This window comes from Mustela lutreola, chromosome 1, assembly GCF_030435805.1.
Source record: "Mustela lutreola isolate mMusLut2 chromosome 1, mMusLut2.pri, whole genome shotgun sequence".
Classification (NCBI taxonomy): domain Eukaryota; kingdom Metazoa; phylum Chordata; class Mammalia; order Carnivora; family Mustelidae; genus Mustela; species Mustela lutreola.
This window is the reverse complement of record NC_081290.1, coordinates 266,752,721-266,774,166: the sequence shown is the minus strand read 5'-3', so window position 1 is coordinate 266,774,166 and position 21,446 is coordinate 266,752,721. Positions and strand designations below refer to the sequence as shown.

General features: G+C 40.7%; 1 protein-coding gene across 6 annotated transcripts in view; it reads left to right on the top strand.

Moving 5' to 3' along the window:
• LRRC4C (leucine rich repeat containing 4C) overlaps nt 1–21,446 on the top strand; it is a 1,215,829-nt gene that overhangs the window by 1,031,503 nt on the left and 162,880 nt on the right. For 2 of the 6 annotated variants that reach the window (XM_059140148.1, XM_059140165.1), the window contains exon 1: nt 18,917–20,892. The exons of the other annotated variants lie outside the window; for them this stretch is intronic. The gene's annotated coding sequence lies outside the window, so the exon portion shown is untranslated. Of the gene's footprint in view, nt 1–18,916; nt 20,893–21,446 lie in introns of those variants that run through there. 6 annotated transcript variants of the gene reach the window in all.

Genomic DNA, 21,446 nt, shown 5'->3' with positions numbered 1-21,446 from the left:
GTAGTGGCAAGAGTGTAGAGAGAGAACATTTTTATAAAATGCTATTGAGAGAGTAACTTGGTATAACCCTTGCAGGGACCAATATGGCATGTTATCAAAAGTCTTTAAAAGTCAGGCTGCCCTTGACCTAACATTTCTTTTTCTAAGATTTATCTTAAAGAAATTAGTGGACAAATGAATGAAGACATTGTACATGCATAATCATTGCAGCACGGCAAATATCAGAAACAACCTATATATCTGGCAATAAAGGACTTGTAATGATATAATAAGGTACCACATAATCATCAGTGGTGATGCCATTGCTCTGAATGTATAGACATGGAAATATAGCCACAGTATATTATTAATTTAGAAAATCTGATTATATGAAATTCTGTGATACCAGCAATTTATATATTATACATTTGTTTGTGTAGAAAATATCTGAGTCGTGAGATTATGGCTTATTCTCTTTGTATATCGTATTTCTCTAAAGAAGAAATAAATAGACCCGTAAAACAAATTGAGAGAATAAAATAAATTGCAAAGGGAAAAGATTTTCAAAGGATAGGAAATGATACTTTCCTGCCATTAAAAGACAGGTGCACAACACTATCTTTTTATGATCCACATTGTTTTCCCACCAGAAGGAGGCCTGAGCAGGGAGTGGATCTGTGGACCTACCACGTTTTCCCAGGAATGGGGCTGAGCCATGACTCCTGGTGTCCTGGTCTCTAACAGTGATAATCTCATCCCCTGTTGTTATAAGAGCAGTGACCTCTAGTAATATGCTAAAAAGCAAGAGGGAAAGGGCTCAAAACTAATATTAACTACACCAGAGCCAGGGATTAAGAAGAGACTTTGAAGATGGTTGAAAGGTGAAAGCACTACGACACTATAATCTTGCTGCTCAGCAACAGAGTAAAGCCAAGATCACCACTGCAGTGCTAGGTGTTTGGGGCTCAGTGAAAGGAGGGCATGATTGACAGAGGCACCGCAGGGACAGACTCACAATTCTGCAGTGCTTTAAAGGGCTGAAGGAAATGTTCGAGGAGGGTACCCAGACATTGCTTTAGCCCTTGTGTAACTGATGTCAAATCTATGGAAGCAACGAAATGCTCAAGTAAATGCCCTTCAGGCTAAGACCCTCCTCTTTCATCCAAGTTATTGACCCTACTCCTTCTCCTGGGATATTGGAACGACCACCACCGCAAATTCATGGAACAGTTAGTATCCCTGAGGTGAGCAATTAGTCCTTTGTACCTAAGGCTAAGACACGAACAGCCCAGTTAGCTATAGGTTCCCTGGAAATTGTTTTCCTCCTAGCATTCCTGGATGGATCTGTGTAGGTGCCATGAAAGGTTGGGAATCCCTCGAAGAGGTTTTGAATGGGTCTGTTCTGTTCTGGAGACCCCAGTCTACTTATGTTACCACCATGATAAAAAAAATGGCAGGTGAAAGTAATGGAGGAAGGACTTTCTGTGCATATAATTGGGACATAAACGTCTTTGTCCCAATTATTTCAATGAGTCTTCACAACACCCTCTCTACCTTCCTTCAAAGGTAAAGAGAAGTTAAATAACTTGCTCCTCAAGGTCATTAAAATAGAAAGGAGATAGGTGTGGGATTAAAATCCAGGCTGTATGATTCCAATTGTAACCATTGGCATACCTTCCGACTCTTGTAGAACACGTTATAATGTTTATGAACGATGACTGTTTAAAGCAATAGTAATCATTTGAAAAAACTGACATCAGACGTAACCAAGCAAGAGGTACACGGGATTCAGAATTTTGATTTTTCTGATCTTCTTATAACGAAAGAGGGCAGTTAGTGAATTAGAACCCCATGGTTCTTCCTTAGTTTTCTTTTTACACAAAGCCATGATAAATAGCAAGATACGAATGAACTCCAAAGCTCTGGGAAGGGAAAGACCTCTGAAAGAATCTGGTGTTGTATTGCAGTGGTGTCCCCAAAGGGGGAAAGCATGTTCTTAAGTATGCTGTATTTGGTAAGTGGTAACCATTTGGAAAACAGAGGTGAAATGAAAATTACCTGCTAAGTCTCAGCCATTCCACAGCACATTTCAGCTGAGAATGCTTAAAAATAAAATACCCGAGAAGGCAAGCTATTTGCAGTTCTATTTGTACGTGATCTTATTTTCCCCATGTGCGAGGAGAATGTTCCTTCAAGGTTGTCACTGTCATCATGGAGCGCTCACTCACTCATTCAATAAATGTTTCTGGAACATGAACTTCATGCTGGGGAACTGAGCACTGGGGTTACTCAGGTGAATCAATGTTCTCTTCTATGGAGGGAAGCAAGGACAGACCCCAAGATCTTAATATCTTAATAGTATATGGTAGCGAGGAGAGGAACAGATGCACATTAACATAAAGATATATACGCTTGCCCACATACACGCATATGCTATCTTGCCACACTGCGGGAGGGAAATATCAATCACACTGAAGATATTAACAGAATGTCTGGGTGGCTTCCACCTCGATCGCAGAAGATTTCATGGATGAGTTGAGTTTTCAAAAGTTTGGGGGAAAAAATGACAGAATAAAGTATTGTGGCACAGAATGTGGAGACATTTTCTGTCTTGGCAGAGATCATTTCACAGAGAATCTGAGGAGTCCTCAGTATCGTGAAGGAATATAATTTGAATTAGAAAGAGCTCAGGTGAAACACCCAGGCAGGGATCAAATATCAGAACTGATATGCATGTTTTCCGGCATATGTCTAAGTGGAGTCTTAGAAACAAAATACCCCCTCCAGGTCCTTCCTTTGGAATCTAAAGTCTTTGTATATGAGATGACATGCAATTATTATACCGAATTCTAATAAATACAAATAAAACCCAAGTCCTTTTTAAAGGCTTGAGCTGTAGATCAAGCGGGGTTAAAGCGTCTGTTTTGCCAATTACTTTTCAAACTTGAAAAAGTTGTTTTCTCCCCTTGCTTTCAGGTCCTTTAGGGAAGGAAGGCTACTGCGAGTGAATGCAGGCACAGATCTTAGCCCTCTGTCTGGCACATAGTACTTGCTCTGTAAATATCAGCTAGGCTTTTATCAGTAATACCTCTTTACGGTTTTATTAAGAATATAACATGAAAATCTTGTGCACACTGACGGATGCACTGTCTTACACAATTTAGTTTTGCTTCGGTAAAACAAGTGCTTTGAGACATCGCCAATATCCTAGAAATTGTGGCGAACGATGTCGCACAGTGATGAATAGGGTAGAGTCCTCCCTGCCACGGAATCTGTGTACTTAGGCTTCATTTGCAGCAAACCACAATGACTAACTGGAGGTCCTTATTTGTTTTATTTGTTTTTTATTTACCTATTAATTCCTAAGAAATTCAGGGATCTCTATAAAATATTTTGGTCATCAGAAAACTTTTAAAATGCCTCTAGCACAATGTACTACCGAAACATTTCTGCATTTAAAAAATGTTCATGTTAATAAAAAAATATCTACTCTAAAAAAAAAAGTGTTGCAGTTAACTAAGTAATTTTACCTTCGTTCATGTATGATCGTCACAGTAGGCTTCCATGAGGTGAGCCCAGGGCTGGAGGGGATGAGTGGCGGGGTGACAAGAGTTTTGGAGTAAACCGATAATTTAAGGACATACATGACTTGCCGATGCTAACAGGAGAAGTGAGCAAGGAGGAAATTCTTCTGTACTAGGTTGCCTCTGTATAGAAGGAAGGAATCCTCTTGTTTTTCTTCAGAGCCTATGTGGGGTCAGCTTCAAGGAAGCCTATGAGTTGATAGCACATGCCCATGAAATTTTCATCTTTTTCAACCACCCTTTCCCTTATCTGGTTAAATATAATTCCCTGCCACTTCTGGGTTGCTATACAACCATTAAGATCATCCCTCTGCTCCTTTGCTTTCTTCCCTCTTCAGACAAAACTATTGTGTCCAGCAATGATAATAATTGGGATAAAAGGTGCTGTCTCCCTACAACAGGATATTATTTGATAATAAAAAGGAATGAATACTAGGACATCCTCTGACATGAATGAACCTTGAAAACATTTGGCTCGATGAAAGAAACCAGACACAAAAGAACTACATACGGTATGATTCCATTTATACGAAATGTTGAATATGGTATGGATACAGTTCCATATCAGTTTGAATACAGCATAAGCAAATTGGTAGAGACAGAAAGTAGATTAGTGGTTGTCTACGGCAGGGTGGAGAGAATGAGGAATGACCACTGATTGGGTAGAGAGATTCTTTTTGAGGTGACAGAATGTTCTAAAATAAGACTGTGGTATTGATTTATATGTTCAGAAGAGTGAATTGCATGGAATGTGGCTTATATCTCAATACAGCGGTTGAACAAATAACCATCACGGGAATGCTCAAAATTATTATAACTGTGTCATGTTTGCATAGGGCAAATATTTTATATACATTAATTTGGCATATCTAGTGAACCCTCAAAACTGCATTCTAAGCCTGCTTCTATTTTATTTCCATTTTTTTTAAAAAATGAGCAAACTGAGAGAGAAAGTTAATCTCCCAAGATCCCACAGCGAGTAAATGACAAGAGTTAGGATTTAAGCTTGGGAAGTCTAGCTTCAGAATTCTGCTCTCTTGATGCCTTTGCTATTCAGGTGCTACTGACAGCCTTCCTGTACCCTTACATCTTACGTTCTGGGCACCTGGAAGCAGTGACTGTGTCCTGATTTCTCCTTTGCATGTATTTGCCTGTTTTCTTCCTTCCCTTTCATTTTTCCCTGTAAGTGAGGTATAAATGGCATACAATAGACTGAACCTTTTAAAACTGTACAGTTTCACAACTTTGACATCTATAATATTGTGAAACCATCACACATCAAGGTAATCCATATGATCAGGACAATAAACTTATGTGTCATCCCCAAATGTCTCTTCATGCTCCCACATCCCACTTCTGGTCTGACGCTTCTCCCTCCACTTGTTCCCAAGCCACTGCTGATCATTTTCTGCCATTTACAGATCTGGAGTCAGACAGTATATACTCTTTTGTTCAGATTCTTTCCCACAGTATAATTATTCTCAGACTTCCATGTTATTATTTGCCTAAAATTCTGTTTGTTTTCATTGCTGAATAGTACTCCATCATGGGAATGCCACAGTTCTCTCTTATTCGGGCATTGGTGTACCGTTGGATTATTTCCATGTTTTAGCTATTGCAGATGAAAATCTATGAACACTGGTATAAAAATCTTGGTAGGGACATAGCTTTTTATTTCTTTTGCATTAATATCTAGGAGTAGAATGGCTGGATCATATTCCAAATTGGTTGTAACATTTCACATTCCTACTCGATTCCTGTCGAGTCCCTCCACATTCTTGCCAACACTTTTTGATCTTAGTCATTCTAGTAGGTGTGTAGTGGTATCTCATGGTGATTACAAGATGGTTACAAGGTGGTTACAATCACTAAGGATGTTGAATATCTTTTTAATGTGTTTATTTGCCGTCTATATGGCTTATAACTTATTTATCATCTTCCTTGTATGAGTTGTCTGCCTTCTTACTACTAAGTTTGGTGAGCCCTTTATGTATGCTGCTTATGAGTCTTTTATGAGATACATGGTTTGCAAATATTTTCTTCCATTCTGAAGCTTATCTTTTCCTTCTCTTAACAGTATTTTCCCAAGAGTTGAAGCTTTTAATTTTGGTGAAGTCCAATTTATTTTTTTTCTTTTATAGATTATGCATTTGGTATCATATCTATAATATTTTCACCAAACCCAAGATCAAAAATATTTTTCTACCATGTTTTCTCCTATAAGTTTCATAATTTCACATTTTATAATTAGGTACGTGGTCCATTTTGATTTAATGTTTATATATGGTGTGTGGTATAGCTTTACATATGGACATCTAGTTTTTCCAGGACTTTTTGTTGAAAAAACTATCCTTTCTCCACTGAATTATTTTTGTGTCTTTGTCAAAAATCATATATATGTATGTGTGTGTGTGTGCTTGCATGCGCATGTGTGTACGCATATTGATTCCTTTCTCATAATCTTTGCTTATCAAAATCCCAGTTATCCTTCAAAGTCAAGTTTAGATGCCTCCCACTCTAGAAAACTACCCCAAATTGTATTCATGGTCAAGTAAAAAGAAAAAAAGAAAAAAACAAACAGTCCTATATTAACAGTGATTATCTCCAGCTGTGGGATTTGAGATGATTTATATTTTGGCTAATATACTTTGTCAGCATTATCTGAATTTTCTACCCTCAGTGTTTATACTTCATAGGGAAAAAATAATTTGGTTTTATGTTTATAGCATATTCTTTGCCATACACATAGATTTTGTTTTGTTTTGTTTCGAGTAAATAAAATCCAACCTAACTGTTAGCTATATATACACACACGAGGACACACATACACATTATATTGGCTCATGTAACAACAACAACATCTCAGAACCAAGTAACCTCAGGCATGGAAAGACCTAGATGCTTAGTAGCTAGTAGGTGGAACCTACCACTGCTGATCTCATGGCCCTACTCTCCTCACTGCTGGCCTTTTTCTCAGGCAGTCTCTCCTCCACAGAAGTCCCCAGACCACTACAGGCTTCCATGACTTTGGCAATTTGGGGGATGGAGGGGGTTCCCTATTGTCCTCGTAAAATGTTTTGGGGTTCACTTGCCTTGTTACATGCCCTCCTCTCACTACCAATTGTGTTGACTGATTGTTCAAGTTATTTCTCACTGCGTAATCATTTGAGGTGCTCGGTCCTATCTGAGTGTCTAAGGGTTATGTCTGGAAAAGATAAACTGAGACACTCTATCAAAAGAATAGCTAAAACATAGAAAAATATCCAAAATAACCAGTGTGTACTACTTTCCCTTTCTTATATCATCCAAGCAATCTGGTACATAGATATCACCTAAATCTGAGAAATTTGGAATGGAGATTATTCAAGTTCACTGTCACAGTTTTCTATGGCTGCTGTCACAAATTACCACCATCTCAGTGGCTTAAAACAACACAAATCTATTGTCTTTCGGATCTGGAGGGGATAAAAATGAAGGTGTTGGCAGAGTTGCCTTTCTTTTGGAGGCTGTCGGAAAGAGTCTGTTTCCTTGCCTTCTCCAGCTTCCAGGGGCTGTGGTCTACAGTCTCTTTCTCCATCTTCAAATATCCTCAGAGCCAGTGGTGTGGCATCTTCAAATTGTTCTCTCTATGGCTCTGACCCTTCTGCCTCACTCTCACTAGGATCCTTGTGATCACATTGGGTCCACCTCAGCAATCCAGGATATTTCCCTCATCTCAAAATCTGGACTCATTCACACCCATAAGGTCCCATTTGCTACATAGAGTGACAATGCCACAGGTTCTGGGGATGAGTATATGGGCATTCTTGGAGGATCGTAATTCAGTCAAACGTAGTCACAGGGCATTAGGTGGTAATGATGAGTGTTTAAACCGTTTCCCAACTTGAAGATCGGTGTCTTTTCTAATTTATCACAATTGCATCCCGTAACAGTGGTTGTATATAAACTTGTCTAGATTTCAAACTCTGTGACGTCAGGGAATTTCATCCACCATAGAAAACAAGTATGTGAGAGTTGGGGGGGGGGGTGATTTTTTTCTAAGACAAAGGTATAGGTGGAGAAAAAAAAGCTCAATTTTACTTGTAACTTGGATCATTTCACACTGACAGTTGCCTCCTTGGTCGTGATTGGGACAGAAAAATGATGATGGAAGTATTTAGGGGGAGAGAGATCCATCAGTTTGGAAGGATTAGGGGAAACTTCTGGTGAGACTAGCATCCTGGAGGGTAGGGAAGAACTCGGAACGCAGTAGTAGGATAGGAGAGTGTTGCCGCAGAAACACAGGAAAAGCAAGGAAACCTAGGACTAATCTTGGGAGCCATAAATTCTCTGGTGATACTGGGGAATGGGAAAGTACAAGGAGGTCCCAAGAACTAAGAGTCTGAAAGGAACAGGTGATGCCCAGCATCTAAAGGTGTCTAATTTATTAATCCCAATATCCTAGTAGTTTTCAACAAGTTTGCTGTGAGCAGATGATTAGGCGGTGTGTGGAGATGCTTTATCTAAAGGAGGGTGGGAGTGCTGTGGGGGAGGGAGACGGGAGGGTGATACTGCCATCTAGTGGGTAGAGGCCAGGGCTGCTGCTTAGTAGCCTACAATGCTCAAGAGCATCCCTCAAAACAAAAGAATCACCTGACCCCAAATGCCAACTGTGCCACAGATAAGAAACTCTGCAACCACCTTATGCAGTTGTAGTATTACTTTTCCTTACGGTACGGATGAGGAAATTGAGAGGTTTTGAGATTACAAATCCTGCCTGAGATCATTAAATAATAAATAGCCAAGGAAGAATAGGGCCACGTTAGAAGGCATGAGGAATGAGAAAATGATTAAGGAGTGAATGAGATTCTCCAAATATGGGCAGGACAATCATGGGCGCCATAGTGAAATGACAAGGCAAGTAAAGTGCTAAGCAGGGCATCTGGCGCACAGTAGGCACTCAGTCATGTTCCGTGCTCCTCTGAATGAGAGCTGGTGCTTTCAGCGATGTGTCATCTGTGAGTGGGCTCTGCGGAATCCAGGACAGACCCGGGACTAAAGGTTGGTCTGGGACTAGGGCAGGTGTTCAGAGTCTGAACTGGAGAGAAAGCATGTGGAGTGTAGAGGAAAGGACACATGGAAAAAAAAAATGTTACCAACAGTGGTACTAGAGAGCCTGGGCAACCAATGAATGTGTTGCTACGTGTTTTGGGGGGCAAGAGGGTTATAAAGGTGACTCTGGTTTTGAACATGAGAAATTCATTTTCCCCTCACTACCAGGAAGTGAAGAGCTGCCATGTTAGGAATTACTACACTTCCTTAAAACAGACAAATTGAGGGGTGCCTGGGTGGCTCAGTGGGTTAAGCCTCTGCCTTTGGCTCAGGTCATGATCTTAAGGTCCTGGGATTGAGCCCCACATTGGGCTCTCTGCTCAGTGGGGAGCCTGCTTCCCCCCCTCTCTCTGCCTGCCTCTCTGACTACTTCTGATCTCTCTCTCTCTGTGTCAAATAAATAAATAAAATCTTAAAAAAAAAAAAAAAAAACAGACAAACCGAGACACAGAAAGGTAAAGCAATTAGTTCAAGGTCACACCACATTTTAAGATTTCTTTAGAAACTTACAGAGAAGGGGAATCTGACCTTTTTGAAGATACAATAACTAAATCTTTATAGGAAAGATAAGGACAAAATGACATTTTCTTTAATAATGCTTCCAAAAACAGGTTTAACATTTATTTTGCTACATACCTGTATAGATGAAAGTTACTTTAACCTCTAGCCAGGCTTTCTGGCTGAATGAGATATGTCGAGGTATCAACGAAGAGTTTCCAAAAAGCATGGAGTGAGATTCTACTTTCTTTGTCACATTTGATGCATTATTAAGAGAAAACCAAGAAAAAAGCCTAGATGGCGAGGTAACAACATGTGGAAGAGAAGAGAGAACCAGTGGTAGCTGAAGCCTTGGGAAATTTATAAATGGAAGAAAGTACCACTAATTTTAAATGAGTACCTGTTAGATACCAGCAACTGTGCTAACTATTCATGGGCACTATTTTATTTTAATCTTCATAACTGTGTAGGATACGTATGACCACTGATAGATGAGATCTTTGAGGCTTAGAGAGGCTTAATGATTTACCTAAGGTCACATACCTAGGAAGCAGTGGAACCAATATTCAAACCTCAAGTGTTGAACTCAAGTGCCCAAGATTTTACCCGTATTATAAACGTATGGCTAGAAATTAGAAACATAAATTCTTCCCTGTTTTGTATAAAGAAGATTGGATGTATAGTTGTCATTCAATGAAGCTATACCCCAGGACACTGACAGAATGGCTGGTAGAGAAGCAGCATGCCTCCTTCCCAAATCCCTACCTTTACTCCCTCCTTATCAATGCTGTACAGTGGCTTCCTCCTGATCTCACTCTGACCATTTTGGCACTTCTACCAAAAATTTGAATTCAGCATCTTCACTGTGCATTCTATGAGTAGAGGATACAGCCATGAACAAGAAAGGCAAGGTTTCCAATCCCAGGAACAACACATTCCAGCAGAGATAATCAACTCCACGGATTTTTTTTTTTTTTTTAAAGGCAGTCACATACATGTTCTGCACAAAATTAAAACTATGGTGATGTGATAGAAAGACAATGGGTGGTTACTTCACCTGCTTGGGAGAAATGGCCTCTCTGAGGTCAAGATCAAGATCAGTGCCTGCCAAGAACAGAAAGGAAATGTTCTAAGCTGAAAGCACTAGGGCCAAGACACTATCATTGGCACAGAAAGGAGCCCCGTGAAGATGGAGAAGCAGAGCAGCTAAGTGCTCTTAGAAGCTAAGAAGATGCTGTAAGATACGGTTGAAGAAAGGCTAAGAGAAGGAGGATAGCAGGAGAAGTAAGATTGCCCAAGTCAATAGAAGGGATTTTAATTTTCTTCCCAGAATAATGAGATGCCCTTGGGAAAACCGTATGCCCTTTCACCCAGGGACTAATGTTCCCTGTTAGAGAAGATTTTAAAGATACCAAGAAAAACAAATTTTACTTTGACTTGATCAGTTAATATTTCATATGAATAAGAGAGAAAGTGAGAGAACCCCCCCCCAAACTCTTTCACTAGCTTCATTTATATCTGAAAGGAGAATTTTTGACACTTCAATCCATCAGTGGGTACCATTAATCTGCATATTGTGTTACAAGAAGCTGCCTTTCTTCTCAATTTTCCTTTTCTTTTTGTTCTCAGGAAATTAATTCATGTCATTTTCATTTGAAATCCTGTGGCATTTGACTGCACAGGCACTTAGAGGCACCTTTCTATGACTTGAAGCTTAGCGTAATGGCATTGCTTGTCAGCAGCATTAATTTCCACCCAAAGAAGGGAATCTGGACTGTTGGGCCCCTCAGCCCCTAAAGGTACCTATAGATAATGGCTTGATACAGGACTGTATCAAGCTCTAAAAGATCCAACTTTGGTGAGTGATGCTGGTAATTTGGTTCTTAACATTTTTCCAGTATTATGTTTTGCTGTGAATGGAACATTTGAACAAGTGTTTATAAGATGTCATCAATTTCACCTCGGAAATTTTGCTTTCTAAAAAGGCTGTATTGGAAATTTTGGGAGCATTTTCTGCGGTTTCAGAGTCTGACACATTGATTTATTTTATGAAAGGTTGAATAATGTCAATCATCCTGTTCTGTTGATCTACACAAAAACACTTCTCCAGGCAGACATATTCCAAGAAGAGCATAAAATTTAAGAGTCCTAAGGGCGCTCAAAGGCCGTCTAGTGGGTCACAGACTTTAACACCTTTCACATCATGAATAGGAATAAATATACAGTGGCTTGAAAGAGTGTTTCCAGCTCTTTATTTTAACCAGATATGTACGATTCAAACATTACTAAATAAAAATTAGAAAGGAAATTATAGTTGTAAAATGGGACAGAAATAATCACAAATGGAAGGTGTTTGCTTTCAATTCAAAATATTAATAAGACAAACCCACTGTGTTGCCCTTACGTGTCCCATTTTGCGATCGTGGCCCAGTGGAAGTCTAATCAAAGATAATGTGTGGAATTGCATATCCAGTTGAAGCCTGCATTATAGACCCACCCACCACCACAGCCTGCGTTCTGAGCCACTCCAGTGACAGTTTTAACTGGTAGTTCATTCTCTGCTTGGAGAGCTTTATTTTTAGCAAGTGTTTCATTATATTAATGGAAGTTGTGGGTAGTCTCTTTTTAGGATGTCACACATACACATGCACAAATAGTAAACAACAAGTTTGCACATTAATAAAATTTTGTAAACTCTAAACCTTGGCATTTCTTAAATTACTCTCCCCCTCTCTAATCCCAAAGCTGTTGCCTTTGTTTGAATCCCCATAACCTCCCATGGTTTCCAAATTGTTCTCCTAGGTCCAGTTGTTCTCCAATTCATGTGCATACTGCCCCTTGTGAGGTATTTTGAAAATCCCAAACTTGGGGCGCCTGGGTGGCTCAGTGGGTTAAAGTCTCTGCCTTTGGCTCAGGTCACGATCCCAGGGTCCCAGGATCAAGCCCCGCATCAGGCTCTCTGCTCAGCAGGGAGCCTGCTTCCCTCTCTCTCTGCCTGCCTCTCGGTCTACTTGTGATCTCTGTCTGTCAAATAAATTAATAAAATCTTTATAAAAAAAAAAAGTCAGATGCTTAATGGACTGAGCCACCCAGGTGTCCCTTCCTCCTGTCTTTTTGAGAATACCCAGTCTAACAGGTGTGAGATGGTATCTGATTGTGGTTTTACTTCACATTTCCCTGATGACTAGTGATATTAAGCATCTTTTCATGTACCTGTTGGCAATTTTATGTCTTCTTTGGAAAAGCATCTATTTAGGTCCTCTGCAATGTGGCATAACTGTTATCTTAGGGAAAACGTGAACTTCCACAAGATTTTTTGAACTTTTACCAAAATCCTTTTCAGGAAGATTGCCAACTGAAAGTTGTAGCAAGATGTCAAAAGTTCAATCAGTTAACAGTTACCCAGAGTTCAAGCAATATATTCAGTAAGACCACACTCCACAATGCATCTTACAGTAGTCACCTGTCACAGAGGGTACTTATTTTACATCGAATTTCCCCTCTAAAACTCATATAGTTGTTGCTGACTTCAGAAAAAAAAAATCTGTGTAGTGAATCCAAGGATTGCCAACCCCCTCCCACTGTGAAAGTTGAGTCTGAGTGCTATTTCTTTAGAAGTGCTTATTTTTGGTGTTCAGGGGATGAGTTCACTCAAATGATAAAGGTATTTCCATTTTCCATGTAAATACAATAGGCTATTATTATTATTTTTCAAATCTGAAGCGTCTCCCAGTCATTTGCTTTCCTCAAAAATGCTATCTATGGGAGAAACCTGAACATTTAAAAAACAAATGCAGATTGTTTAACGTTATTTTCATCTCGTGCCTCTGAAGGAGCTGGAGGCCTGGCATCACAGATGTGCTAATGCATCTTCAATGTGAAGAGAACTGAATTTTGAAATCTATGCACTTCATTTCCTGAAGACACAATAGTAATATGGCAGGGAAAACAAGGCTATCATATCTTGAATCCGCACTGCACGGCAAATGCTAAAGTAAAGTGACATTCTTTAGGAGTTGTTTAGTATCAAGTGCTGATTTCGCTAGATAAAATGCAGCTGTCTTCTCAAACTACACAACTGGATTCACACCATCTACTAATTCCTGGTGAAGTTTTAAAGATACCTTTATGGCCAATTTTCTTCTCCGTGCAAAGCATCCTAATTTAGACAGTACAAAAATACCACCATGTAGTTTCTATGCACAAATACCATCTCCCTTAGAAATATTTGATAAAAGAGACTGCGTTCTACAAGGGCTTGGGTCACCATTTAAAAAGTAACGTAATCGGGTCTAAATTGAATTAGGATCGGTTGCCAAATTGTCATACAATTGTCTCCATCAGCTTTCTTCTTATTACTTTAAGTCATGCCTAGAATTTGTCATGTTGCCTAGTGGACCTGAGAATGGGAGGATTCTCTCTTAAGATGCTCCCTTCTACCACAGAGGTTCCATTCCACGGATGTTCCCTTCCTTCCCAGAGCTCATTTGCAACGGATATCCTCCTAGAAGGAAAATTTTAAGATTGCTTCCAGAATCTGAACTCTTTTGATCTCTACTTGGCATAGGATAGTGTGATCACCTTTCCCATGGCTGAATACCTAATTTAGCTCATCTCAGCCCTGCTAATCTTGGGACCACAAATTGTTTTGTTTTTTTCTTAGAATGCACATTCTGCAAAATGGCAATCCTGCCTCCATCAACTCTATGCTAACATTCATAAGCTCTTCACACATTTAGATTTCCTGCTGGGAAGTCCTCTGGGATTGCCCCCACAGAGAGGTAACAACTACCTCCTCTATTCACCCAGCTCTTTATACTTACAGCTGGTAAAAGTCTGCCCTTGTTGTATCATCATTGCTTGTAATTGGCATGCCTACTATCTACCCACTTTCCTCCCCACAGAAGATAGTTCATTCATTCACCAATCAAGAGGTAGTAAGAGGCCAAAAGGCCAGGCATGGTGCGAAATAACATGGGTACCAATAAATGTTAAAATAACCAGGTCTTCAGCAGATCAACTAGTAATGTATTTTTCCCACTCATCTGTAAGGTTGTTTTTTTTTTTTAATTTTTCCTACTTATTTCTAGTAGTTATTTCTAAGGAAGAGTTACATATTTAAAATAGGATTCGTTTGTCCTATGCATTGCAGAGAGTTCCCCCATTGTTGTGGCTTCTTGTTGTACATATGGAACATATTTTCCCTTAGTTATTTCTTCCATTTAACTTTCTCATTAGCATTTCTTTTTCAGAAGCTAGCTGGCACTAGAGATGGGGTGGCATGGGTAAGAAGAAAGGGCATTGCCAAAGGGTCCACAGAGGAAACTGAGAGTGGTCTCCTAAAGTAATACAGTAAAGAGAATCGATCAGATGTTGAGCCATTTTTGAATTAGCATCAACAGATGTGGTTAGGGTAATGGGGGTAACAGAAGAGTTAGCGATAATTTTCATAATGCATGACACATAATAGGAGGTTAACACTTATCTGTTTAAATAAACAAGTGACCCATTGAATGAGAATTCTTCTTTCCTCCAAGTCCATGTAATTGTTAAGGAAATTCGTTATTTGTAAGAGATAGAAGTTCAGGTTCATTGTGGTGATCACCCTGATTCTTCACTCTCTTTTGTCATGTAACTTTAAAGTGGCCTCCCATGAAAGGTAGGATAACCTATCCCAATTCCTTGACAATAGGCTCAACCAAGTGATTTGCTTTAGCCAAGAGAAGTCAGCAAATTTGATTTATACAGAAACATGAAAATGTACTCATGCCTTTCTGCTTCCTCTCTTGGACTTCTACTATTGCCAAGAAATTTGCTTAGGCCAAGCTGATGAAGGGAGAGAGATATATGGAGTGGAGTGGAGTTGCCCCAGTGACCCTCGCTGAGTTTATTTTAGATCAGCTAACAGTGAACCCAGCCAAGATCAGAACAATTTAACCAATCTCTGACTGGCCTACAGACTCATGAGAAATAATAAATGATTTCTGTCTTTAGCTACCAGGTCTGAGGATGGTTAATTACACAGCATCAGCTTGCTGATACAAGTTAGAATTCTCCAATGAAATTATTTTATTAGTTTTTCTGTTTAGTAATTGCAGTAAGTTCTAACATTTTGTATACCATAGTGAAAAGAATATCCGGTAAGAGCCAAAAGACATATATGCTTCCATATGTCATAGACTTAGACATTTATTCATTCAACTATGTGGATAATATTAGAAATACAAAAAAAAAAAAATGCTCTCATTAAATCAATCTTGCTTCGGGGGGAGAGTACAGACATGAGCCAATCATTTCTGTCCAGTGCCATAAGTAATAATAGGAAGTATCTGTTATAACCATGATCTCTGAAGCGAAATGACCTGAGTTAAAAACATTGCCTCCATCACTTCCTAGCTGGGTGCCCTTATTTAACCTCACCTCTACTTTCATTATCTATAAGATAGAATGGGAATGAATTATACCTACTTCATAAAATTGTTGAGAGAACTGCGTGAGTTGATATCTGTAACATACTTAGAACACACTTTGATCTTGACACTCATAAACTTATCATTACATGCCAGTTATTGCTTAAAAAAAAATTAAGTATGAAGACATTGAAAAACAAGACTATATGGGGTGGGAACTGGTTGGCGGGTAGTCATTGTAGAAACAGAAACCTGCAAATCTACCTGGACTTGAGTATCTTCATCTGTATTTCAAGGAAGAAGACTAAATGACTATTAGGCTACCTTATAGTTGAAATACAACATTCTTATCTAGCGTCACATTTTGTCTAGCATAACACTTGTAGTAAGTTCCCACTAAATATGGCCTTTTATCAATAAAGTGGTTTTCAAAAGAAGTTGGTCTAAAGATGTTAATTCACATGTCATTATGTGTGACGATAGAGGCAAGCTTCCTAAGATTATCACGGGATATTCTGGTCCTGTTTAGTAGAACTGGAAGTGAAAAGGGACTATCTATTCCCAGAATTTGTAGCATAAAGACCCAAATCATAAGTATGTATTATGCTTGAATAGAGCAGCTTAAAGCCTGTTAAGTCAAATTAATAAACACAATAGACACATCCATATTTTCTCAGTGTTTAAGCAAAGTTACTGAATTCCTTCTATTTGTTTTTTTTTGTATTTCTGGTTACAAGATGCTGTCCTCTGCTGTTTGCTGAAGATTACACCAGGTAAAGTCACCAGCACACAGCGAAATAACATGATAGTTTTGTTTCACCAACTAAATGCCTACAAATCAGGAACGGAGAACAAACACAGAATTCTGTATGTCCTTAGACAAACCTGCCTTGTTAACACCATGTTCCTCTTCTCCTGGGACATCTCATTTTGATGGCATTTGTCCTGTCCAAGCTTTTGGTCACTCAGATGGGCTACCTGGAACTGTGACAAAGTGACCGATCCCTCTGCTCATTGGGTAATGTTTTCCTCTAAAAGAGCTTTGATCAAGAAATTTCCTTGAACATATACCCTGTCATTGTTGACAGTACTTGCAACTTCTACTGAATGCATATCTACATTTATATCACTGTTAAATAACAATTTAGTCTGCATGTGAGTTTGTATGACAGTTAGCTTGCTTACTAATTATTTCAGTTCTCTTCAAGAAAGATCATTCAGTGACAAGTGTGGCAAATCCATTTCCCCACAGGGTGAGATATTCACCTCCTGGGATTCAGAGCTGACAACCGCAGCCTGCATGCCTCTGAACATCTTAGATGTATTCCCCCAGACTATCTAGAAGTAGTCGCAAAAATGGAGCATTGGTATTGAGTCAATCTGGGTTCAAAACTCGTCTGTGTCATTTACCAAGCATGTGGCTTTGGCATCACTTTCTCCGCCTTTAAAATCTCCCAACAGGTTGTTTTGAGTTTTAAATAAAGTGATGTATACAAGAAGTCAGCAAAAGGCCATGTCTTATGGATGCCCAATAATCACTCGTTCGGGTCTGATCAAAAAATGAAAACCAAGTGACTAATGCAAGGTTATAGAGTGTGAATGGGTAGCTGACGTGGAAAAAAAAAAAAATGGTAGCTGCCGGCCGAATGAGAAACCAAGCAGAAATGGGAACGCTTTCCCTTTTCCTTTTGGCTAAATAGCACTGATCCTTCCCTGCTGCTTTGTTTGATAGATTAATTCATTCCGAAAGGCTTTAAAGATGTCTGGTAGGTAGCTAATAATCAGCTTTGAAAAACAAATCATTGGCCTTTCCCTTGCTGTCAAAGTCGCTAAAAAGAAAATTTGCATTTCAAATGGCTTCTAGTTTACTTCAGAACCAGAGGTTAGACTTCTTTGAAGCTATCTAGAGCAACTAGTAAGTGTACTTTTTAATGGCTTATTAGTTGATAAACTGTAATTGGCATAAAGGGGCAAGAGCTTCAAAAGACAAAGTTACAGTCAAATGCCCACTAATGTTTTAAGTCCATCAGTGCAGCATTTATTTAAAAATAGAAGCATGTTGATGCAATTCATAACTACATCAAAGCTCTCCAAAAAGATGGGGAAATTCTAATAAATCACAATCCGCGTGTAAAGGCCCATCCCCCTGCAGATGCTGACATTTAAGATACATATGAGGGCATGTGCTTAGTACCCAAATAAATGTATAGATGTAATTCTTTTTTAAATTTTCTAATGCTAAGTGAGAAAATATCCGTGTTCTATAAAGGGAACAGGAAAGAAAAAAAAGAACATTTGGTGTGAACTTGGATATGCCTCTGATGTTCCCTTAGTAAAAAAAAAAAAAATCTCCTTTTTGTCTAATGACATTTCTCATTATGATTAACTCACTTTGTTTAAAACTGTTTTTAAGCCAAGTACATATTCTGAGCTCTCAAATATAAAGAAAGTGAGCACAAAGATCATTAATTAAGGAGCCTGAAGCAGATACATACTTGCTCATCTCCAACATCTATACTTCTTTATTAACAGAATGTAGTAGAGAAAGAAACCAACATGAATGTAATATTAATGTTTCTTGGGCCCCTCCGTCTTTCTAAGAACACTCTGTGAAGTTGAAATGTGCCACCTGCTCAGCGCCTGCCACCCCCACCCCTCCCCGGACCCCTTAACACGCAATGATGGAAAAGCCCACAACCAGGAGGAAGAATGTTGGAATTGAGTTGTCAAGCTGTCCTGGATGTCTTGTACAAACTGAACAGGCCAATTTACTGCAACACTGCATAGGCTGAAGGCTCCTATCTCGCCTTTACAGTGCTTTCTCATGTTGAGATTATCCTCCTGGACCAGTCTTCCTTCCCAGCAGCTTTTCAGTTACTCCTAGATGCTTTCTGATCAGCCTATCCTGGGTGATGCTACCATGTTAATCCTTACCTTGTGACCAGCCTGCCTGGCTAGGAGAGGAGTCTCTTACCCAGCAATCTGAAAGCAACAGCTCTCTGTGTTTGGTGATATTTCTGAATCTTACTGGAGATTTGATTTCAATGTCTTCCCCTTTGTAGCTCCAACGCCTAGCTTTCAGGATGGAAACAGGCAGGCTTTTAGAAAAACAAAACAGGGTAACTTCTCACACACAAACCCTGAGTTTCTTTGCCTATTACTAACCTCCGAGCCTTGGGGGTTGCTTTGAAACGCAGCTGTTCTGGCTCTGCCCTCCAGGTGGCAGCGGTGCCACACCGCAGAGGCTCCAATCCCCTCGTCCCCGACTTCAAGTGTTAACGCAATTGACCAATCAGTGCTAAGATGATGGGAGGTAATTGGGTAATTGTATTTTACTGATCACAAGCAGAGAAAGGGAAAGGAAAGGGGGAAAGAAAAAGGGGCAGAGGAGGGAAGGGGACTGCAGTCCGAGAGGAGATTTGGGGAGCTCGGACCCAAGACGTCAGGACGTGGCATTGGCTGAGAGAAAGCCTAGAGCCGCAGGAGGTGCCGCGGGCACAAGGAGCGCATTTATTTATCGGGGGAGAGCGGGCGGGGTGGGGGGGGCGGGAGAGGAATAGAGTTCGAGCCGAAGTGGATGGACGGGGACCGGGGTTTCTGCCGCGCAGGGAGCCGCGAGCCAGGGCGATGGCGCTAAGGCCGGCGCGAAGCCGCTGCGCTCCCGAGAACGCGTCTCCTCGCGGAGGACCCGCCGGCGTCGAGAAGGTCTGCGCGAAGAGAGACCAACTTGTGGCTCCCGACGCAGCTGGAAATGAGATCAAAGCTGCAGTTTCATTCGAGCAGGAGGAGAGGAGCCAGCGATTAGGGATTTTTTTTTTTTTTTTAATTTTTAACCTCCTTCGTTCCATTTTCTGTTTTCCGTTTTTCTTTTCTTCTTCTTATTTTTAAATTTGCCTCACACCCCGTAGGTCCCCTCACTTCGCCTTCCTCCTTTGAAATAAAAAGCCTAGTTTGAACTTCTTTCGCCGCGGCGCCCCCCACCCCCCTCCGGATGCGCTGCCCGCTGATGGAGGAGAAGGGGACCCCGGGGCTGGCAGGGGCCACCGGCGAGGGACCGCGTCACGCGTCTCCCCCGTGATCCCGGCCCTGCTCGCGGAGTTCTGCAACACCTGGAGGATCTGGACCGGGCGCCGGGGGTGGGGGCGGGGACAGAGGAAACGAAAGCCACCCCGAGCCTTAAAAAAAAGAAGAAGAAAAAAAAAAAAAAGTAGAGGGGGGGCGGTGGGAGGAATGGGTTTCTTCTTGACAGCTGACGGAGCCTTGAAATTTTCCTCCACTACCTCCGCCCCCGCCCCCGCCCCCGCCCCCCGCACTCCATTTAACGTGAGATTATGAAATTGCAGAGGCGGTGGAGGGAAGGAGACAGGATATAACAGGGAGTTTGGAGGGAGAAGGGAAGGTGGCTGGCCGGGTGGCTGAAATAAAAAATCCAATTGCGCACTGGGTTGTGATGAGAAATCTAATCAGATCTTTGGAGAAGGGGCCGGCCGGAAGGCTGGCGAGTGGGGGGAGTTGATCCCCAAATTCTTCGAAGGGGTGCTGGGGGGTGAGGGACCAACGATGTAAACGGAGACTTTTTTGGTGGCGGTGGCGGTGGCGGTTGGGTGCCTTGCAAAAATGAAGGATGCGGGACGCAGCTCTCTCTTGGAACCGAACGCAGTGGATAAACTGATTGTGCAAGAGGAAAGGAAGAAGGAAGCTTTTTCTTGGGAGACCTGGATCTTAACACAAATGTGTATGTGTGCACATAGGGAGCCTTGAAAAATGAAATAAACCAGTGTCAGACCCACGGGGCTTGGTGTGTTCTGACATAAATAAATAATAATAAAACAGCTCCCCCCCCCAAAGGATGATTGGAAATGGAGAACGGAGGATCCACAAAGAAAAAGTATTTTCGTTTTTCTCTATAAAGGAGAAAGTAAGCCAAGGAGATATTTTTGGAATTGAAAGTTTGGGGCTTTTTTTTTTTTTTTTTTTTTTTTTTTTTTTTTTAGGAAAGTAAAGACCTGCTATGGTGGTGTTTTCTTTTCTTTTTGAATTTCCCACAAGAGGAGAGGGAATTAATAATACATCTGCAAAGAAATTTCGGAGAAGAAAAGTTGACCGCGGCAGAATGAGGCATTGATTGGGGGAGAGAAACCAGCAGAGAGCACAGTTGGATTTGTGCCTATGTTGACTAAAATTGATGGATAATTGCAGTTGGATTTTTCTTCATCAACCTCCCCCCTACCCCCCTTTTTTTTCTTTATGGTGTCAAGATCACGCGTTTTCTCTTGTTCTTAACCACCTGGATTTCCATCTGGATGTTGCTGTGATCTGTCTGAAATACAGTGAGTGATCCTTATTTTCTTACTTTATTGATGAAGAAAATGCCCGTTTATTTGTCATTCCTGGTTCCTTGATCCCTTCACCCCCTTTAGTGGGATTCTTAAAAGCCTGGCTATTGGGGGCCAGAAAATAGGGAGAGGGTGGCCCAGGCATCTGTTCCATCAGGTTGTGCCCACCAATAAGCCGGTTTGCTATAATGATGCAAGTTGTCTGCATCCTGGGCAAATGCCTTTGCAAATGTTCACCAGGAAAAAAAAAAAAAATCTCCCCAAGAAAGCCACTGCAGTGTGGGGTGCCTGAGCTGTGTGACTGACACTCTGGAATGCATTTAAGTTGCATGGCAGCCTTGGAGTTAAGAGGCACAAATGTTTAGCCATTGGAAATCGAAGGGACCCAATTTAAATTTCATTATCCAACCTGACATTACAGATCAACATAATGTATTAACACAAAAATATGACAATAAACCAAGCAGATGAAGGATGGCCTGGGGGGGGGGGGAGGGAGAGTGGGCATGGGGGAGGAAGTGGTGGAGAGAGGTGACTGCACTTGCCCC